Consider the following 17,572-nt stretch of genomic DNA (forward strand, 5'->3'; position numbering starts at 1 on the left):
TTTTATCGAACCATTTCCTGTACTGCTATGTACTTTATATGTATTATCCTACTAGAGAGGCAGGCTAGCTCCAACAGGCCTCCCTGGAAGAAGATTAACCATCCATTATGAAGCCAAGCCCTCCCTCCAGTCCATCTGCCTTGGTCCAGGCCTTGGAGGTAGAGAGGAACTGCAGGACCTCATCCCCTTCCCCACCACCTTTCCCTTCTCCTTTTGTGTCATGTCTTTTGAGATTGTAAGCCTGAGGGCAGGGAACCGTCTAATTAAAAGATTTTATGTACAGCGCTGTGTAAATTTACAGCGCTTTATAAATAAAGGTTAATAATAATAACAGTCTGGAGCCGGTAGAGAACGAAAGGGATGTTCTTAGGAGAATCTGGCAATAAAGCATAAATTGTTAAATGATGTTAAATCACTCCTCCTCAGGGTGCACTTCAGGTCACTCAGCAGGTTAATTTATGCCCACTTCTCTCAGAAATTTGCGCCAAAGTCAGGGGAGAAGAAACAAGTGGAAGAGCTGATTCACAACACCTATGTCCTGCAAATCTACAGGCCAAAATCCTGGAGGAGACAAGAGGCAGCTTCAAAGGTGCAGCAAGGTTCCATACAATGTGCACATATTCTCTTTCCTCCACAGATGATCTTAAGCAACTCTTTCTGCTCACAGTGCTGACACAGCTAAAATACAATGTTTTGGTTTTTTAGATGCAAACTGTAGCTTTTCTCTGAACATCATTACAGACTATTAATCTCTCAGAGGAGCTGAAGAGTATCAAAAAGCTCTGCTGGATCAGAACAATGATCCTTGTAGTTCAGCATCCTCCTCCCACAATGTCAAACTGAGAACAAGGAATAAATCATGAACAAGAAATGAAGACCACAGTCTGTTCATGTCGTTCTTACAATTGCCCCTGGGATTCAGTGGCATACTGGCTCTGAACATGGAAGCTCACTTTAGCCATTTTGGTTAAAAGTCATTGATTGAACTTTTCTCTTCCATGGATTTGTCTAATCCCCCTTTACTTAAGCAATTATGCAACAGAGAATTCAATTAAAACAATGTACTGTGTAAATAAGTACTGTACTTCCTCTCCTCCCTGTGTCTAATGTTCCATGAAAAAGTAATTACCACTACAAAAACATCAAACTTGAAGATGATCATCAGGACTTGACTACCTTCTTTCAGCTACGTACATCCTGCTCAGCCCCTCTGGAAAGCTTGAGAAGTATGGCTTCCACAGGATTCTAAAAAAGCATTAAGTTTGGACTCTGAAGAATATGAAAGTGGCATTGGGTTTGCCAGGTATCTTCCATACTGCTATACACACTCATTCCCCAGATTGGTAGAAGCAAATGGATTAGCACTGGTAACTTTAAGGAAAACTCTGATGACCTGCTGCTTGACAGTGCCACTTTTCTCCTCCCTGTCCGTACAAACATATAACATGATTTTTCACAAGTTTCAGCTTGTGTACATTTCTTGAAAATCTCTGATGTGATGCTTTAATATTTTGGTTTAGAAATCTATGCTAATACACCTAACTTATATGCTTTAAATTAACATGCCAAACTGTGAAAACTAGGTGTTAACATCTTTACCAGATACAAATAAAGTTTGTAGCTTTCAGACTGTCACTTTGAATTTGCCACATGATTCCACGACCTTTTGCTGGAGAATATAGAAGTTTGTTCATATTGTATTTCCACCTACTCTCCTGGAAGAGCCTCTGAGTCAACGCTGTTCCAGAAGAGAAAAGGAAGAAGGCAGAATTCCAAAAAGTCTCTGGAAGCAGAACAAAGCCCCAAATTTGGAAAGCCAACACAGTACTTTTTAGAGAGCATTTTGCTGATACTTCTTGTTTGGAAAAGGTAAGAACCTGGATTTTTATGCCTTTTTCTGTAAAGTCCCAGACTTGGGATCCCCCTCAAAGAACCTTGGCCCTGTACGATTTTTGATACAGTGTTAATTTCACTCTAAAACCAATAATCTCCCCAAGACTTTTAAAGTTGTTCCATGCACATTGCTCTTTGTCCTTTAGAAACAGTTTTTTATTCATCTGAACCATCTTCTAAAATTTTCATATTAGTGTATTTAAAAAAAAAAGAGCAGAGAAAGGAAAACAATCTCAGATTTACTGAAAATAAAGAACACAAATTTTCCAGCCCCTGTTTTAAAATGCTGGGAAGTATCAGACTTTGCCTTTTGTAGAACTTGGAAATAATAATTTTTTCGTTGGCCATGGCTCCTTCTTCTGTATGCTAAGACATGAAAAGCTAAGTGAAACAGCAGAGAGCAAAACTTGCTACAAGAAAATGAAATGACTTAGTTCTTTCTCCCACAAAGCATGTTGGAGGTATTATAAAGCAGTTTTCAAATATTCAAGTCTTCATAGCTGCCCAACTGGCTGTACATTTGAAGTCACAGCAGTTTAAGTGGGCATCCTGTTGAACAGCATGCAATATTTTCCAAAGCAGTTGAAAAGTACTGTTTAGTTTGGGGGAAAAAGTATTCTGGAGCAACATTAAAAACAAGAAGAAAACAAGAGTTTCTTAGTGAACATGTCAACCTAGGTTTGTTTATCTTAGTACACAGATTTTCTATCTCCAGGGAAATCATGCCACAACTGCTGAGGAACTAGTGACCTTTGTCAAGGAAACATACAACAATACAGAATATTTGTGGGACACATTCTAAAGAAGTGGTCCACAAACTGTGGTCCTCTAGATGCTTTGGATTTCAGCTCCAAGAAATCCCAGCCAGCATGTCAACTCCTAACAGTTAAGATCCCAAGCATCTGGAGGACCACAGTTTGAGAACTAGTCTTCTAAAGTACAGTAAGTACTGTTCATGTCCAGACTTGGACTTGAACACATGAATTAAAGAGTATGACACAACATACACCAGAACACTTTTCTTTATCTGCACATTGCAGGGAGAGATTAGTAATAAGCAAGATGCTTTTCTGGGAAACATCCATCATTACCATTTTTCTCTTTCAGAAGACCACTTGATAAACTTTTCACAAACACTGGAGGCCTCCAAAACCACATTTTGAAACCCTTCAGCATGTCAGAAATTAAAACACCAACATACCTTCAACTCTTCTATACCAAGCAGTATTGCATATGCTCTCCACATTATCTTTACATTCCCTCTACAATAGTCTGCACAACAAAAAGTTAAGAGAGACTCCTGTAATTTTTTAAAATTGTAAGTTCAATTGAAGACTCACCAGCATGTAACGCAGAATATTGTACAGTAACTATGTGTGTGTGTGTGTGCGCGCGCGCTTCCTTATAGGCATCAGAAATAAGATGCATCCACTATCACCAATACCCATCTTCTAGATATCTGGAGAGACTTCTGTCATGGAAGAATGACAACTGTAATGAGCTATACTAATGAAAACTGAATAAAATGTTTGACTGGAAACTTTGATGACTTATTAATGCCAGAATACAGGAATAATTCTTGGAAATGACATAAAACTGGAGTATATAACACTTTGTAAAGGGATATGCATATATGAATCAGACTCGAAAGGAATCCTAGATGCTGACAAACTTCTAAAGTATCCTTGTCAGAATAGTACAGACAGCCCTTCTTATACACTGATTTTTTATAAACGGATTCAAGCATCCACGGTTTGAAAATGTTCAAAAAAAGTATAAATTTCAAATATCAAACCTTGATTTTGCATTTTTTATAGGGGACACCATTTTGCTATGTCATTATATTTAATGGGACTTGAGCATCCATAGATTTTGTTATCCACGGGGGATCTTGGAACCAAACCCCAGAGTATAACAAGGGCCCACTCTATATGAAATATAACTCAAGAAAATGAATTTTCACTAAGACAATGAAATGTAGGTTAGCTTTTTGTTGTTGTTGTATTATAACTTTTTTTTGCATGTTTCGTTATATAAGAAACCAAGACTTAAATTTTATTCAACATATCCTTGCTATTAAAAATGGCAACACTGTTTTTTATTTATTCTAATCATAAACCCATTTGAGAAATGTTTGATTTCCTTATCTTTCTTTGCACAACATATACTGAAATGACTGGCCCAAGTTTTGCAGAGGCAGGATAGCCCATATGTGTGACTCACAGAGACCATGAAGAACAACCATAGATTCAAATCTAAGATTTCCATTGCATCATGTGGTCCTTTGCCTATGGCATTTATACAGTTGGATTTTACTATATCCATGGGAGATCTGTTCTGGTCACCCCCCCCCCCCCGCAGATACAAAAAAACCATAAGACCTAGCATAGCCGTGTATAAACACTGCCACTGGGGGCAAAAGGGCTTGCCATCCACAGATGCTTAAATCTGTGGATGACAAGCCTGTGGATAGCAAAGCCCGACTGTATCAGAGATTTTGCTACAATTAAAATGTCTTTAAGTTGGCAAATATATAGTTTCAAAGTTTAGCTGTCCAGCTATTTTAGAACTTCAACTGAAGTAAGTCAAGTGTTTCCTACCGAACCATTTTGGACCAGTTGCTTCAATTTCCATAGATCAAGTGAAAATTGCTGTGGAGCTTGGCATGCAATGTAATAAATACTTTTGTTGTTGTTGTTTATTACTATTAGCTTTGCTAATAGATCAGGATGTTTGGAGCAAGAACTACAAATCTGAACCAACGGTCTTTGGGAATGACCTCAAGTGTCATTTTTCATATTACTAAATTTCACTTTGAAAAGCAAAGATTTTAACCTCGTTAAAGCTTTCTATTACCTTGCCAATTTAACGTAGTAATTCCCTTGAAGTAGCCTGTTTAGAAAGTAGCCAATGAACACATTCTCTCTTCATAACTTACTATTTACAAGTTATATTGGTTGATACTTTATGATGGAAGCAAAAATTAGTGTACTCATAACACAACACTTTAGAAAATACATTCGTCCTGATTCATTTCTCACAAATGTTTTAATGTTTCATTTATCTTATATAAGTGTTTTTTAAAAAAAACCAATTACATATTGGGAATGGAGATTTCAACAACCAAACTGATGTATCTTGGATGTTTTTATAGCTCTAAAACAATTTTTTGGTTTAGTAAATAGTTCGTATACACTTTGTTTTGCAAACAGCTAACATTTCAAGCATTTTATCATATTTTATTATATTTAGCATTCATTTTCAGAATGCTGTAATGCTGGTAGACCAAAGTAGTCCAGGAATTCAAAGAATATACAATACTTGAGAAAAAAGAGAAATGCTGCATACGTATAAATTCATGTTGCTAGGATACCAAGTAGAGGGAGTATTTAGCTTCCTACACTGATGCTGGAAAGCTAAGGCCTCTCCACTCTGTTAAATTATCTGAAACAAGACATTTCAGGAAAAAAACACTCATGATAATGTATAAGGGACTGTGATATTGGACTCTCCCTATTATCTAGGCAGCACAGCTGAGGGGTATAATCTCCCCTTCAGGCAAATAAACAGTAAATGATATGTTGGGTTAAGTTACATTTATTGGTCCAGAGATCATGAGGGATAAGTGGCCAATCAAGATGGTCAGTTGGGCAGAAGTGCGAAGCTTTGAGATCCTTTCTAGAATAAGTTACAAAAAACCATCGGGGACCATGAGGCAGTAAGTTGAACAAGATCAAAGAAAGAGTGACTTGGGACTGAAGTGCTGCCACAATGAAGGGTAGATCTGTCTGTAGACTAGACCACATAAGTCTAGACTATCCCATTTATTTATTTTATATGCCACCTTGCTTCTGGAGTGGGACCCAAGATGGCTTACAGAAGAAATCATTTAAAACCTGACACAATTAAAATTTTCACATTTTAAAAAATATATGTAAAATTATTTTAAAGCATACAAAAGTTAAAAAACAAAGCACATATCCCAATAAGAAGCCTCCTTGAGAGCAATTACATATTAAAAGCCTGCTTAAAGAAAAAGGTCTTTACCTGTCAGCAAAATTTAAGCAGGGAGAGGGGCAGCCTAGCCTTCCATAGAAAGAAGGATGGGAGCAGTCATTGAGGTCTTCTCTTCTGTACTCACCAAACAGGCCTGTGATGGTGATGAGACTGAAAGAAAGCCTTTCTCTTAGATCTTGAAGATCTGGCAGGTTAGCATGGGGAAATACAGCCTTTCAGATAGTCTGGACCCAAGCTTTATAGGGCTTTATAGGTCATGACCAGCACTTTGAATTGTGCCTAGAAACAAACTGGTAGCTAGTGCAGTTGTTTTAAGAAGAAGGTTATATGCTCCCTACAGCTGGCTCCAGCCAGCATTTTGGCTGCAGCATTTTGGACTTGCTGAAGTTTCTGAACAGTTTTCAAAGGCAACCTCATATAGAGTGTGCATTATAGCAGTCTGAATGGGATGTAATCAAGACATGTGTCACTGTAGCCAGATCTGACATCTCAAGGAATGGTTGCAACTGGCACACCAGTTTTAACAGTGCAAAAGCACTCTCAATTGCTACTGGAACCTGGACATCCACACTCAGAGTCTACACCATAGAGTCTATCCATCTGGCATGCAGCCTTCCTCTCTTTTTACTACTTTCTACTTTTACTAGGGTTATTATCTTTTCCAGTGATTCATGCTTTCTCATGGTGTGGCTAAAGTAAGGCAGCCTCAATTTGAATAATCCAGGGAAATAATACAATCTTCTAGGTATTCCCTGAAATCTTGCTTGAAATATTCCAGGAAATATTCAAGGGCCCATTTGTTTGTCATTTTGGCTGTTTGTGGTATTCCTAGCACCTTTTTCCAGCACCACATCTCAAAAGAGTTGAGTTTCTTCTTATCCACATTTTCCACTATTCACCTCTCACATCTATACATGGGGATGCGGAATACAATGGCTTGGACTATTCTTACCTTAGTGCTCAATTGTGTATCTTTATACTTTAGGTTCTTATCTAGTTCTTTAAGATCTGCTTTTCCCATTCCTGATCTTCTGATTACTTGGCTGCAGACTCTCTGCCGATCAATCTTTGATCCAAGGTACAGGAACTCTTAAACCATTTTGATTTCCTCATTGTCTAGGTTGAATTTATGTATATCCTTCATGGTCATTATTTTTGTTTTCTTTATGTTCAGCAGTAAGCCTGCCTTTCACTTTTTTCTTTGACCTTCCTTCATAATGGCTTTAAGTCTGTGATGTTTTCCACTAGTACTATAGTGTCATCTGCATATCTTAGATGGTTAATGTTCCTCTTATTTTCACTCCTCATTCTTCTGAGTCATATCTTCATATTGTATTTTCAGCATACAAGTTAAAGAAATAGGGTGATAAAATGCAGCCTTGCCAGACTCCCTTGCCAATTGGGAACCATTCTGTTTCTTCATATTCTGTTCCAACAATAGCTTCTTGTCTTAAGTACAGATTTTTCATCAGGACTATCAAACGTTGTGGTACTCTGATGTCTTTAAGAGCCATTCATAACTTTTCATGATCTAGGCAGCCAAATGCTTTGCCATAGTGCACAATGTGAATGCAAATTTTTTTAAATGGAATTCCTTGACATACTCTATTACCACTAGCCATCGAATGTTTGCAATGTAGGATATATATTGATCATTTCTAGTCTGTCAGCCACTGTTCTGTTTTCATATTTGTTGACATATATTAGTTAATACTAGAGATGAGTAGAGTTTTTGTCTGTGTCGATTGTTGCAGTTCAACTGGAATATCATATGTTCCTGGTAAGTTATTTTCCCCAATTTCTCTTATTGCAGCTCCCACCTCGCTTTTTAGAATCTAATTATTCAGAATGCTGGGATCCAAAGAGGCCTTTTTTATAATGGCTTCACCACAGCCTCTTTCAGGCAGGATAGAAACTTCCCTTGCTGCAGTGCAGCATTCACCGCTCCCTTACTCTCTCAGTCAGACCCGTTTTAGCTGCTTTCAAGAGCAAGGAAAGGCAATGATCCTGTATCCATGTGGTGGCTCTCACCTCTACAAGGATTCTGTTGACATCCTCAGGCTGCACAAATTGAAACATATCGACTAATACAGGACAAGCAGGCACCAATATTACATCTACTGGATCTGTCTCAACTACAGCATCCAAGTCAGAGCCAATTTGAGTGATTCTGTCTGCCAAGTGTCTTGCAAATTCTTTACAGTGGGCTGCTGAATGGTCTTTGGCCCAGTACAGACTGCGGAAAAGGGGCAGTCTGCAGCTGCCCCTTTTTGCGGAGGATTGGGGCCAGGGCAGCCTCACTAGCAGCCCAGAGGCCCCAATCCAGCGCTTTTCCAAGCCACAGAGAAGCGTAAAATGCCGCTTCCCCGTGGCCTGGAAAAGGGCTGTCCTTGGGGTTTCATGCCCCAGGACACCCCAGGAGCCAGAGCCATGGGAGAAAGGGGCTGCTCCGCTGTTTGGTGTGCTCGCAGAAGGAGCTCCATTTCGGAGCTCCTTCTTGCACTGCAGCCAGGACGCCGTAAGTGGCCTGGGGCGGCGCAAAGACGTCACACCAGCGTGCACCGTTTGGATGCGGTGCGTGTGTGACATCATAATGGCGGCACCCGTATACACAGGGCGCCGCCATTATCGCGCCGCTGGCACGTACTAGGGCTAGGGAGCATGTACATGGTGCTCACTCACTAACCCTAATACCGGCGCTGGTACACTGCTTGTTGGCGGTCTATACTGCGCCTTTATTTTCTTCTTGTGGGCCAGAATGAAAAGGCCCCTGACCATCTGAGATGCCTCCACTGGATAACATTGTGCACATGTAATGGTGGCAGAGAATTTCTTAACTGCCACCATTGCCACAGTGTAGGACTTCCAAAGAGTGTTAGCCTGAGCTTGGCCGGATTTGTTCTGAGTCTTCTCTCATCATCTCCGTAGTCTCAAACCCACTCAATTCATCATCACTAGTTTCCTAGTGTACCAGGGAGTTCACTTGGCTCAATTTCTTGGGTCAGGAAGCTTAGGAACAATCATGTCCATCTACGTATAAACATCCAGGGCTCAGACCCATCTCCAGGATATCTCATTTTGTATACTCCAAAAACCACCACCACCACGAAATCCAAAATACTTCTGGTCCTAAGCACTTTGGATAAGGGAGACTACTTCTGTACTTGTTTTCTCTATGCTATATGATATATTATTGGAGTTAATGCTATAAATTCTTATAAATTAGCTGGCCGTTTTTGCAATCTGACTGTTCTCCCTCCACCACAAAGGCTTGCTTATGGAGCACACTGATACAATCAACAAAGAAAAGTTAATATTTTTGATATATGACAAGTGTCTTTGGATAAGCCTTTCTAGATTTATTTTTAAAATTATTATTATTATTATTATTATTATTATTATTATTATTATTATTATTAACCTTTATTTATGAGGCGCTGTAAATTTACACAACCCTGTACATGCAATCTTTTTAGTTAGATGGATCCCTGCCCTCAGGCTTACAATCTAAAAAGACATGACACAGAAGGAGAAGGGAGTGGTGGAGGGAAAGGGTAAGAAGTCCAGCAGTTCCTCTCTACCTCCAAGGCCTGGACCAAGGCAGATGGACTGGAGGGAGGGCTTGGCTTCATAACGGATGGTTAATCATTTTCCAGGGAAAATACATACTCTCAAGTAGGATAATGCATATACAGTACATAGCAATACAGGAAATGGTTCGATAAACAGGCACCAAAAGAACATCAAATAGCAAGCGACAATTATGTAATGCCTGGGAAGGGTTCTCTGAACAGGATGGTTTTCAACTCCGTTTTGAAGCTGGTTAAAGAAGTGATGGCTCTTGCTTGTGGGGGAGGAGGTTCCAGGAGTGAGGGGCAGCAAGTGAAAAGGGGCGAATCCGGGATGGGGCAGAGGAAATCCTGGACTGAGACAGCAGACCTTGACTACCAGAACGGAGGGCCCTGGTGGGAAGGTGAGGAGAAAGAAGGTCTGATAAATAAGGAGGGGCCAGTCCATGGAGGGCTTTAAATGTCGACAGCAGGAGCTTATACTAAATGCGGAAAGGGAGGGGGAGCCAGTGAAGGGATGCCAACACAGGAGAGTTGTGGTCAGAGCAGTGGGTGGAAGTGATAATGCGTGCAGCTGAATGCTGGACAGAGATTGAAGGATGGAGGTGAGAAAGAGGAAGCCCAGCCAGGAGGACGTTACAGTAATCAAGTCGTGAGATCACTAGGGCATGGACCAGGATCTTGGCAGTAGAGGCGGAGAGATATGGTCGGATTTTGGCAATATTGTACAAAAAGAATCTACGAGCCTTGGCTGTGGTCTGGATCTGAGGGATACACGACAGAGAAGAGTCAAAGATGAAACCAAGACTGTGGGCTTGCTGGACTGGTTGAATAGAAATGTTGTCCACAGAGACAGAAAAGGAGAGTTGAAGGGTGGGCTTAGGAGGAAAGACAAGAAGCTCTGTCTTGGACATGTTGAGCTTCAAATGCCGATGGCGCATCCACTGCGAGACAGCTGTGAGACAAGACGAAACTTATTGTTCAAGCCTTGAAGAAAGGTCAGGGGTGGAAAGATACAGCTGGGTGTCATCGGCATACAGATGGTAGGAAAAGCCAAAAGAGCTAATGAGTTTTCCTAAGGACAGTGTGTAGAGAGAAAACAGAAGGGGACCCAGAACAGAGCCCTGGGGAACTCCAACAGATAAGGGAACAGGAGAAGAAGTCTGACCCCCTGCAACCACTGCGAAAGATCTGCCAGACAAGTAAGATCTAAACCAGTCGAGAACAGAGTCTGAGAACCCAAGGTCAGAGAGTATGTCAATTAGGAGACAGTGATCAACGGTGTCAAAGGCTGCAGACAAATCAAGAAGGATGAGAACAGAGTAAAGGCCATTAGCCTTGGCCTGTAAAAGGTCATTCGAAATCTTAGTGAGAGCTGTCTCAGTAGAATGCCTTGGGCGGAAACCAGACTGAAAGGGATCGAGGATGGAGTTGGCTTCAAGAAACTCAAGACAGCGAGAATAAACAACCTGTTCCAAAACCTTAGAAAGAAAAGGAAGAAGAGAAATCAGACGATAGCTAGACAAAGAGGAGGGGTCAAGAGAAGGATTTTTCAGAATTGGGGAAATGAGAGCATGTTTGAAGTCCGAAGGGAAGGAGCCTGTAGAGAGAGAGAGATTGAAGATATGGAGAAGCGAGGGCAGAAAGGAGGGAGCTATAGAGATTAGAAGACGAGTAGGATCAAGAGAACAGGTTGCAGGTTTGGAAGAGTTCAGAAGTGTAGAGAGTTCATCCAAAGAGGCAGGAGGAAACGCAGAAAATTTGTTAGGCGAGGGCGATAGAAGATTAAGAGGAGAAGAAGAATCGGGGGGGACTATCTCAGAGCGAATAGTGGTAATCTTAGAGATGAAATAATTAGCAAAGTCATTAGGAGAAAATGATGAAGAGACAGGAGGAGAGGGAGGTTTAAGCAAAGAGTTGAAGGTGGAGCACAAATGCTGCGGGCACCTCTCATTGGCAGAGATCAATGATTTGTAATAATTTTGTTTTGCCATAGAGAGGGCGCGTGAGAAGGAAGAAAGAACAAATTTGAAATGGATAAAATCAGCCCACTCTTTGGACTTTCTCCAAAGATGTTCGGCCGCTCTAGAGCAGGACCGGAGAAACTTAATGTTTGGGGGTAAGCCAGGGCTGAGGCCTAGTCTTAGAGGAAGAAGTGCGTACAGAGACAGGGGCAAAATGGTCAAGAGTTGAGGAAAGAGTGGAGTTAAATAAAGACATTGCTGAATAAGCAGAATCCCCGAGATTTAGGGAAGAGAGAGATGAAACCAGGGTCAGACCAAGATGGTTAGAGTCAACAGATTGAAGATCACGAAAATGGCGTTGAACATTATGACAAGGAGGAGGAGTATAAGTGAGAGCAAAGGAGATTAAATGATGATCAGATAGTGGAAAGTCAAGTGCCAGGTAGTCAGAAATGGCGCAGTTTGCAGCAAGAACCAGGTCAAGACAGTGACCAAGAGAATGAGTTGGAGATTTGGAATGTGGTTGGAGGCCAAAAGAAGCTAGGAGACAGTTAAATTGAGATGTTGTAGGGTTATTGGAATTGTCAACGTGGATATTGAAGTCATCTAGGATCAAAGTGGGGACTGAATCTGAAAGAATGTCAGCCATGAGTCAAAGTCTGAGAGAAACTGGGTTGCAGAGCCAGGATGGCGATAATTAACTGCGACCCGGAACTGTAGAGGAGAGAAGAGTCTAATAGGATGAAACTCAAAAGAAGAGAAATGATAGCTGGGGGGAAAAGATAGAACTTGAAACTGGCAGGAATTAGATAGCAAGATACCAACCCCTCCTCCTCGACCCTCAGGGCGGCTGGAGTGGGTGAAGGAGAGACCACCAAAAGAAAGGGCAGTGGAGGTAGCAGTATCATGGGCTGGGAGCCAGGTTTCGGTGAGAGCGAGGAGGTTAAAGGATTTAGAGAGAAAAAGGTCATGAACTGCTGTTGCTTTAGGTGCAGCAGAGTGGCAGTTCCAGAGGGAACAGAGGAAGGGAAGCAGGGAGACAGGGAGAGGCCAAATGGGGATCAGGTTAGGGGAAATGTGGCGAGCCATGGGAAGGATGGAGTTCACAGAGAAAAGAAAGAGGTGTAGCTGGCTCTCTTTCTGAGGTGGTAAAGGAGTTTGAGGGCTTTACAATTAAAGGTCAACAACAACAATAACAATAACGAGTCCAATGCAAGCAGGAAGTTCTTCCAGGGAGCACAGGTTATACTTGTCCTTCTTCCTGTGGAGAATTCTGGGACCAGCAGGAGAGTGAGATGGAGCCAGGTGCCTTCGGGGGGGGGGGGGGAAGCAGAGTTCCTTTGTGGAGGGCAGATGGGAGGCCCTGCCTTCTTTCCCCTCAGAGGCAAAGATGGAGTCAGGTGCCTTCTGGGAAGAGTGGAGTTCCTTTGTGTAGGGCAGATGAGATGGCCTTACCTTCTTTCCCCTCAGAGGCAGAGATGGAGTCAGGTGCCTTCTGGGAAGAGTGGAGTTCCTTTGTGTAGGGCAGATGGGAGGCCCTACCTTCTTGCCATGTGTGTTAGCGCTCTCAAAGGTCTTCCAGTGGTATGTAGTTATTAAGGATAAGAAGATGAACACAGAACAGGATGAAAGGTTGTGTCTCCTACCACAAGCTGAGAGGCACCAGCCAACATTTATTCTAAATAAAAACAATCCCATTTAGCATATGATGCAACAAACTTGAGTGTTTCCTATGAAAGAAAAGGGGCCTAAAGAGTAAAATAAATGCAGACTGTGGAAGAAAAAGAAAAACACACTTCCTCCATATTGTATAAGTGACTATGAGGAGAGCAATATTTGGTGTATTGAGAAATATATCTTCTTTCTTTTTTAAAAAAATTATTTATTTATTAAAAACTTCAGACAATACAATCAGTTGACAGATGTATAGTCACAAAGTGCATCTTATTCTATGTAATTCATCACAATTGCAATACATATAGGTGTTGAAAACATCTCCCTTGCCTCCAATATTACATCAATTTTTATTCTACAGAATCCCCTTACCACATTATCATTAATTTACACTCAGTTCTTATTCTTCCTTACTTCTCATCTACAGATAATCAAGGTGTTCTTTCTTATTATTTATATTTTTTCTTTCCCCCCCCAACTTCTATATTTTCCAATGCCTCTTCACATATTCCTCTATTAAATTCCAATTCCCATTTTTTTCCTCTTTACCTCTTAATAACATTGTCAACTTGTCCATTTCTTTTAGATCTAATACCTTCTGAAGCCATTCTTCTACATTTTGTGCCTTCTTATTTTTCCAATATTTTGCTATCAGGATTCTTGCTGCAGATATAAAATACATCACAACCCTCCAATAAGTTTTCTCTATTTCTTTTCCTAAAAAGGTGGTCATATTAAGCAAATACAATTCGGGTGTCATAGGGTATCTTACATTAAGTATTTTTTGTATTACATTGTGTATTCTTTCCCAGAACCTCTTTATTTTTCCACAACCCCACCACATATGTAGGTAGGAGCCTTTTTCATTTGTACACTTCCAGCACCTATCATTATTTGAATTGGACATTTTTGCTATACTTACTGGTGTATAATACCACCTATTATAAACCTTAATATAGTTTTCCTTCAAGTCTTGGGATACAGTATCTTCATTCTATATTATACAAAGGTGCATTTTGAAAATAATCATTTTCCTTTTGGGGAAAGATGTAGGTAAAAGGGACACATTATTCCATGCAATTTTGACTGATACAAATTACAATCTTGTCTAGTAAGAAAAGCTGAAACCGCTCCTCCTTTGGAACTCCAAATGTGAGGTTTGCAAGGGTAGCTCTTCAGAGATTAACCTTTCATTCATTTTATTTGCCTGGAGGGAATACTTTAAGAAACTATTTCACACCAACTGAAGTATCAAGAACATGAAAATATGCTGCTGTTCCTGTACAGCCACTGAAGTCTCAGCTCCACCTTAGACATATTGAAACATGTCCAATTTCTTCTGTTATTAGAAAATGAAACTACTATGAAAATTGAAAACAATAATGAAAGTGATGAAAAATGTTTTGTTCAGAATATATGCAAAGGGATCTTGTATCACCTTTGAAACCTTTAGTAGACTAAGGTGTAAAACACACTGCAGAAATAATGAAGTTTGAAGCCGCTTTAACTGCTCTGGATCAATGCTAAGGAATTCTGGGAACTGTAGTTTCGTGAGACGTTTAGCCTTCTCTGTCAGAGAGCTCTGGTGCCACAAAAATTTAGTTTCCAGGATTCCCTAGCACTAAGCCAGGGAAGTTAAAGTGGTCTCAAACTGATTATTTCTGCATCTGTTGAAGCAGACTTAAATCCATGAAAGTTTAAATTTCTTTCTCTCAGTTAATCTCAAAGGTGCTATATAAGATCCCTTTGCATAATGATCCAGACTAACACGGCTATGCCTTTGAATTGATTCAGAATCATCTTGAGGGGGAGAGAGGCAGGCCAGCAACAACAGGCCTCGCCTGAAATAAGAAGAGCCCTCCTTCCAACCACCATCTTGAGGGGGAGAGAGACAGGCCAGCAACAACAGACCTCGCCTAAAAAGAAAAAGAGCCCTCCTTCCGACCACCATCTTGAGGGGGAGAGAGGCAGGCCAGCAACAACAGGCCTCGCCTGAAATAAGAAGAGCCCTCCTTCCGAACACCATCTTGAGGGGGAGAGAGACAGGCCAGCAACAACAGGCCTCGCCTGAAAGAAAAAGAGCCCTCCTTCCGACCACCATCTTGAGGGGGAGAGAGGCAGGCCAGCAAAAACAGGCCTCGTCTGAAATAAGAAGAGCCCTCCTTCCAACCACCATCTTGAGGGGGAGAAAGACAGGCCAGCAACAACAGGCCTCGCCTGAAATAAGAAGAGCCCTCCTTCCAACCACCATCTTGAGGGGGAGAGAGACAGGCCAGCAACAACAGGCCTCGCCTGAAATAAGAAGAGCCCTCCTTCCAACCACCATCTTGAGGGGGAGAGAGACAGGCCAGCAACAACAGGCCTCGCCTGAAATAAGAAGAGCCCTCCTTCCGACCACCATCTTGAGGGGGAGAGAGGCAGGCCAGCAACAACAGGCCTCGCCTGAAATAAGAAGAGCCTTCCTTCCGACCACCATCTTGAGGGGGAGAGAGACAGGCCAGCAACAACAGACCTCGCCTAAAAAGAAAAAGAGCCCTCCTTCCGACCACCATCTTGAGGGGGAGAGAGGCAGGCCAGCAACAACAGGCCTCGCCTGAAATAAGAAGAGCCCTCCTTCCGAACACCATCTTGAGGGGGAGAGAGACAGGCCAGCAACAACAGGCCTCGCCTGAAAGAAAAAGAGCCCTCCTTCCGACCACCATCTTGAGGGGGAGAGAGGCAGGCCAGCAACAACAGGCCTCGTCTGAAATAAGAAGAGCCCTCCTTCCAACCACCATCTTGAGGGGGAGAGAGACAGGCCAGCAACAACAGGCCTCGCCTGAAAGAAGAAGAGCCCTCCTTCCGACCACCATCTTGAGGGGGAGAGAGGCAGGCCAGCAACAACAGGCCTCGCCTGAAATAAGAAGAGCCCTCCTTCCAACCACCATCTTGAGGGGGAGAGAGATAGGCCAGCAACAACAGACCTCGCCTAAAAAGAAAAAGAGCCCTCCTTCCGACCACCATCTTGAGGGGGAGAGAGGCAGGCCAGCAACAACAGGCCTCGCCTGAAATAAGAAGAGCCCTCCTTCCGAACACCACCTTGAGGAGGAGAGAGACAGGCCAGCAACAACAGGCCTCGCCTGAAAGAAAAAGAGCCCTCCTTCCGACCACCATCTTGAGGGGGAGAGAGGCAGGCCAGCAACAACAGGCCTCGCCTGAAATAAGAAGAGCCCTCCTTCCAACCACCATCTTGAGGGGGAGAGAGACAGGCCAGCAACAATAGGCCTCGCCTGAAAGAAAAAGAGCCCTCCTTCCGACCACCATCTTGAGGGGGAGAGAGGCAGGCCAGCAACAACAGGCCTCGCCTGAAATAAGAAGAGCCCTCCTTCCAACCACCATCTTGAGGGGGAGAGAGACAGGCCAGCAACAACAGGCCTCGCCTGAAAGAAAAAGAGCCCTCCTTCCGACCACCATCTTGAGGGGGAGAGAGGCAGGCCAGCAACAACAGGCCTCGCCTGAAATAAGAAGAGCCCTCCTTCCAACCACCATCTTGAGGGGGAGAGAGACAGGCCAGCAACAACAGGCCTCGCCTGAAAGAAAAAGAGCCCTCCTTCCGACCACCATCTTGAGGGGGAGAGAGGCAGGCCAGCAACAACAGGCCTCGCCTGAAATAAGAAGAGCCCTCCTTCCAACCACCATCTTGAGGGGGAGAGAGACAGGCCAGCAACAACAGGCCTCGCCTGAAAGAAAAAGAGCCCTCCTTCCGACCACCATCTTGAGGGGGAGAGAGGCAGGCCAGCAACAACAGGCCTCGTCTGAAATAAGAAGAGCCCTCCTTCCAACCACCATCTTGAGGGGGAGAGAGACAGGCCAGCAACAACAAGCCTTGCCTGAAAGAAAAAGAGCCCTCCTTCCGACCACCATCTTGAGGGGGAGAGAGGCAGGCCAGCAACAACAGGCCTCGCCTGAAAAAAGAAGAGCCCTCCTTCCAACCACCATCTTGAGGGGGAGAGAGACAGGCCAGCAACAACAGGCCTCGCCTGAAAGAAAAAGAGCCCTCCTTCCGACCACCATCTTGAGGGGGAGAGAGGCAGGCCAGCAACAACAGGCCTCGCCTGAAATAAGAAGAGCCCTCCTTCCAACCACCATCTTGAGGGGGAGAGAGACAGGCCAGCAACAACAGGCCTCGCCTGAAAGAAAAAGAGCCCTCCTTCTGACCACCATCTTGAGGGGGAGAGAGGCAGGCCAGCAACAACAGGCCTCGCCTGAAATAAGAAGAGCCCTCCTTCCGACCACCGTCTTGAGGGGGAGAGAGGCAGGCCAGCAACAACAGGCCTCGCCTGAAATAAGAAGAGCCCTCCTTCCGACCACCATCTTGAGGGGGAGAAAGACAGGCCAGCAACAACAGGCCTCGCCTGAAATAAGAAGAGCCTTCCTTCCGACCACCATCTTGAGGGGGAGAAAGACAGGCCAGCA

At 43.0% G+C, this 17,572-nt stretch overlaps 1 protein-coding gene and 1 long non-coding RNA gene across 10 annotated transcripts in view; one reads left to right on the forward strand and one right to left on the reverse strand.

The window, feature by feature from the left end:
• The window catches only part of CEP112 (centrosomal protein 112), a 402,980-nt gene that overhangs the window by 69,413 nt on the left and 315,995 nt on the right, over positions 1-17,572 (reverse strand). The gene's annotated exons all lie outside the window — the stretch shown is intronic.
• LOC149322380 (uncharacterized) lies at positions 16,922-17,442 on the forward strand. The gene is made up of 2 exons (XR_016282512.1): positions 16,922-17,040; positions 17,116-17,442. It is a non-coding gene; the product is annotated as an uncharacterized LOC149322380 (long non-coding RNA).

The sequence above is a fragment of the Sceloporus occidentalis genome, unplaced genomic scaffold (genome assembly GCF_023333645.1).
Source record: "Sceloporus occidentalis isolate IW3139 unplaced genomic scaffold, rSceOcc1.0.p SCAF_1, whole genome shotgun sequence".
Taxonomy (NCBI): Eukaryota; Metazoa; Chordata; class Lepidosauria; order Squamata; family Phrynosomatidae; genus Sceloporus; species Sceloporus occidentalis.